General features: G+C 40.6%; 1 pseudogene; it reads right to left on the bottom strand.

The window, feature by feature from the left end:
- Positions 1-5,396, bottom strand: part of LOC101582783 — a 53,499-nt pseudogene that overhangs the window by 27,302 nt on the left and 20,801 nt on the right.

Here is a 5,396-nt window from a genome sequence, read left to right as displayed (position 1 = left end):
GCGGCCCGAGGGGGCGGGAGAGGGTCTGGCCCACGCTGCACCTGGGCTGGGACTGGTCCCGCTGGCGCAGGGTAGGAGGAAGCTCTCCACACACTCACCAGACCTGGGCTAGGACTGTGTCTCGCAGATTAGCTTTGAAGTGCTGAAACTTTTCAAAAAGATAAGATCCCAGTTATTGTTTCTTTGAAGTATTTCCCATGTAGTTTGTATTTTGTTCATGAACTCTCTACCTACTCCTATGTCTTTAAGATTTTTACCTACATTTTCTTCCAGAAGATTTAGTGTTTCTGTTTTAACATTCAAATCTTTGATCCATTTTGACTAGATCTTTGTGCATGTGTCTAGTTTTAGCCTTCAGTATGTACAAAGCCAGTTCTTTTCAGGACCATTTATGGAAGAGGTTAGCTTTCTTCCAGTGAGATATTTGGCCCCTTCATCAAAGATAAGGTGGCTGAGCATATTTGCAGTTGTGTCTGTATCTGCTAATCTGTTCCACTGATCTTCTGATCTGTCTGTATGCCAGTACCATGGTGATTTTATCACAGTAGCTTTATGGTGTATTTTCATGTCAGGGATTGTGATACCTCCTGCCTTTCTGTCATTTCCCAGGACTGCTTTTGATGTTCTGGGTCTCTTCTGGTTCCAAATGAATTTGAGGAAAATTTTCTCTAGCTCTGTGAGATATACTGGTGGTTCTTTATTCAGGATTGCATTGAATTTGTATAACAATATTGGGAATATGGCCATTTTTCTCAATGTTGGTTCTTCCTATCCAGGAGCATGAATATTTTTTTCATTTTTTGAAATCCTCTTCAATTTATTTTCTCAAAGAACCATAATTTTCACTGTATAAGTCATTTATTTCCTTTGTGAGATTGATTCCTAAGTATTTCATTTTTTGGATATTATTGTGAAAGGTGTGTATTCCCTAATTTCTCTCTCAGTGTGTTCATTGTGCACAAATGCTACTGATTTTTGGGTGTAGACTTTGTATCCTGCTACATTGCTGAATTTCGTGATTAAATGTACAAGACTGTTGGTGGAGTTTTTGGGGTCCTCTATGTAGAGTGTCATGTCATTTGTAAATAATGTTAATTTCACTTCTTCTTTTCCAATCCTTATTCCTTTTATTTCTCTCTTTTGTCTAATTGATCTAGTTAATGTTTCCAGAACTATATTGAATAGGAGTGGTGACAGCGGATATCCTTGTTTTGTTCCTGATTTTATAGTGAAGGCCTTCAGTTTTTGCCCATTTAATATGATATTAGCTGTTAGGTTCTCTCAGATGGCTTTCATCAGGTTGATATGTAGAGCCTTGTTATGGTTTGTATCTAGTAGTTCCCACAAAGCCTCATGTAAATCATGGGGTGGTAGCTGTTTGAGGAGCAGCGTGAGGCTCGAGGGACAGTGCCAGAGGACCAGGGAGGGGCCCAAGGGTTGGGGCCAGAGAGGTGTGAACTGTTAAACTGGCTAGCCTGTGTTTTCTCAGAGATGTGGAGAGGGTCATTCCAGACATGACAGCATCCCAGCCTCTCTTCCAGTGTCTTGAAACCTCTAGTAACTGTGAGCTAAGTAAACCTTTCCTTCTCTCAGTTTGAGTATTGGGTACTTGTCCCAACAATGAGAGAGGAGTAATTAAAACAAGAATCTGGTTCAATTCTCTGTAGGGTTTTTATCATGAATGAGTGTTGGACTTTTTCAAAGGCATTTTCTGCATCTTTTGAGATGATCATGTGGTTTTTGTTCTTGGTTTTATTGATGTGGTATATTACATTTATGGATTTGTAGATGTTGAACCATCTCTGCATTTCTGGAGTGAATTCCACTTGGTCATGATGTATAATCTTGATGATTTGCTGCATTTTGCTTGCTAGTATTTTATTGAGGATTTTTACATTTATCTTCATTAGAGAGATTGGCCTGTAGCTCTCTTTGTTAGTAGGATCTTTCTCTGGTTTTGGAATCAGAGTAATACTTACCTTCAGGAATGAGTTTGGGAGAACTGCTAAATTTTGGCATCTTTCTTCCCTGTGATTATTTAGGTAAATTGCAGCAGACTTACCTCCAGTTACATTTTTCTCCTTTGGCTGGATTTGTTAAGAAAGAGTATACATGGCTATATTTAAAATGCTTCCATTTCCCTTCCCCTTCACTTACTGTAAGAACTGGTTGACCTCAAAGAGGTAAAACTCATAAATGATGACTGGGTCCCCTTGAGTTTTTGTCCCTCAGAATTCTCTACATGGAACCTCTACAAACTATGAATGCATGTTTTTTTTTTTTTTTTTTGTGACTGGTTCATCCCAATCTGGGGGTAGAGCTGGCACAGCATGTGGTGCTGGGGCTCGAACTGCTGTCCCTGTGCACCTGCCTAAGCAGGCACTTTAGACCGCTGAGGTATCTCGCCAGCCTGGAATTTCTACAAATTTATGAGTTACAGTTGAGGTTTCACAGAGATTTCTGACAGTGAGCGCAGGTAAATTGTGTTTCTCTGTCCTCACCTGTCTGTCTCTTCAATTTGGAGGTAGCCTTACTTCTCTTCTGGATCTAAGAGGAGTTGTTCATTTTCCAGTTTATTCAACCTTTTGCTTCACGTTGAAAAATTTCAAGCTTCTAACCTGCTAGATCAGATACTGGAAGCAAAATAGTTTTTAAGTAAAATTTCAGGATAAGATGAGTCTTTTATATTTACTTAAATATTCACTTTTTTTGTGTTTGTGGCATCTCTTTTATATAGATGCCCATATAACATCATTTTCCTTCCACCTGAAGGACCCTCTTTAACAATTCTCAGTTGATGATCTGTTGATATAAATTCATCTTCTATATGCTTGTGAAATATTTTGCTTTCATTGTTGGAAGGTGTTTTCGTTCACCAAATTTATTAGTGCATTTTAGATATATGTAATGACCATATTCATCAGAAAAGGGCTGGGGAGATGGCTCAGTAGAATAAGTGCTTCCCTGACAAGTACAAGGTTCTGAGTTCAATCCCTGGTTCCGAAAAAAAAAAAAAACAATAACAGAAAAACAACAACAACAACAACAACAAAAACCCCAAAAACAAAAACCAAAAAAGCAAAAACACTCTTCATAAAGAATTTGTACCTGTGCATGGTATAAATTTAATTTTTCCCATTTCCCTATCCTCCCTTCAACTCTATTAATCTATAAAAGATTTGTTTCTATTTGCTCCTTTTCTCATCATTCTTTTCCTTCCTTCCTATCCCTCTCCATCCTCCCTAGATCCCCCTTCACATTTGAACATTTTCTTAATATTTCACAATATCTATTACACTTTTTTTGCAGTATGCTTCTTGCTTTCATTCATATAAAAACAAGAACAGACCATGAGTAGAAAACAAAAACAAGAAAAGAGAAGAAAAAAAGAGAAAAAGTATAGAAAAGAAGTGTCCACTTCAATATGTTTCTCTGCTTTCACACGTAGACAATGTGAGCAGACGGTCCACATCTCTGTTGATTAATCCCAACAATCCAGCAGTAGCTATATGGCAGGGTAGTGGATTATCCCAGTGAATCTGTACTTTTGTTTCCACTGAAGTTCAGGCTAGTTTATGGTCATGAAGTTGGAATCAGACTCACTAGGCTTGCAGTAATGAGTGCCTCCTGCGACTTGAACCACTCAATGGAGCCGGCAGTTGCTCTGAGTCCTGAGCTCAGCTGGCCCTTCTCCATGATGACTCCCAGCCAATAATCCTCTCGTACAGGAATCTGAACCCAAGTAACTCACCAGCCATTGCAGTCCATTGCATCCACTGTTCCGCTGGTGCTTTTCTCCGTGAGACCTCTGGAGTGACCTGTAATCACAGTGTATGTAGGTTCAGTTTGCCCTGCCCATACAGTGCGTCTGGGTTCAGGTAGACCTCTGGAGTGACCTGTAATCACAGTGTATGTAGGTTCAGTTTGCCCTGCCCATACAGTGTGTCTGGGTTCAGGTAGAAAATGCCACCTCCATTTCCTTCTTCAGCTTTGAGGTTTTTCTCTTCACTCTCCCTGTGGATTTTAGTTCTTGATTCAGATCCTTCCTGGGTCCTGCGGACCCTCTTCGCTTCTCCTTCTCTTCCTCACATTGCTATATTCTGGTGTCTGGACACCAAATCTTGAGCAGGCTCTTTTCTCCTGCTCACCACTCCTCCATCATCCTGGAAGGTATTTTGTACTGCACATCATAGGTTGGATTTTGTTTTCCACCATTCATATGTGGAAGTTCTAATTCATGGTATCTCAGAATGAGAGCTCAGGTAGGCGAGATGGCTCAGGGGACTAAGCACTTGTTTAGGCAAGCTCAGGGACTGTGGTTCAATCCCCCACCACATGCCATGCTGGCCCCACCCCTGGGCTTGCTGAGCTGGCCACTGAGACTGGGCATGGTGGTGCATGCCTGTAATCCCAGGCTAAAAACAGGAAGATCACTGAGTTTGAGCTGTGTAGTGAGACCCTGTACCAAATACATTAAAACAAAGCAAGACAAAATAAAACAAACAAACAAAAAACTGGAATGAGAGCTCATTTGGAAATAGGTTTGTTGAAAAGTAATTACTTTAAGATAAGGCAATTTTGCGCAAGGATGGGGTCTTAATCCAATATATCTGATGTGAGGAGCAGTTCTGACAGAGACACAAAATGGGTCCCAGGAGGTCTTGCTCTGCTCCTGATGAGAACACTGCCTCAGCCACGTGACCTGGAGATATTCTGCCTGATCCTCTGTTGTCATTTCTCCACACACACCCACCCACCCACCCACCCACACACACACTCTCAGCCAGATTTAGGACCTCTCAGCAGATAGCTTGAGTGCTCACTCTACAGCTCCTGCTGGATGCTTTGTCATCACTGTGCCCTGCTGAAACCCTGAACTTTGCCTCCTTAGCCAGTGAGGCTACTGGCTGTTTTGCTTTCTGCTTTTTGTGCTTATCCTGGAAACAGCTCCAGGCAATGAGGCAGCGGCATCTGACATCCTAATGTCACCGTGTTCTTTCTCTCAGGAGTCACTGTCCTCACTGCCTGTTGTTCAATACCAAGAAGCTTTCGCTTCATGAATCTTGTTTGGGTGGTGAAACCAAGAAGAAGAAATCCAGTCTTTGGTCCTTCATGGTTGAGAACAAAATTTTGTTCTGGTAAACAGTCTCTATCTTGCATGAGTAGTTCTTTTTTTCTATTATTATTTTATTTTTTTCAAAGTTTTATTGATAAACAGATAGCAATGAGACAGTTTCAAATCCAATCGGAAGTACAGTTTCAAAAAATAATACACTGCATATATTCTTCTTAGTGGTTAATTGCTGTACACGAAGTGGACTTGTGAAGCTATTTACAAACACCATTAGAACAAATCATTCTATTCATTAAGAGAATGCAACTATATATCTATCCTA

This window comes from Octodon degus, unplaced genomic scaffold, assembly GCF_000260255.1.
Source record: "Octodon degus isolate 3935 unplaced genomic scaffold, OctDeg1.0 scaffold00136, whole genome shotgun sequence".
NCBI classification, from domain to species: domain Eukaryota; kingdom Metazoa; phylum Chordata; class Mammalia; order Rodentia; family Octodontidae; genus Octodon; species Octodon degus.
Note: the sequence above shows the minus strand (reverse complement) of the source record. Positions and strands in the feature narration are given on the sequence as shown.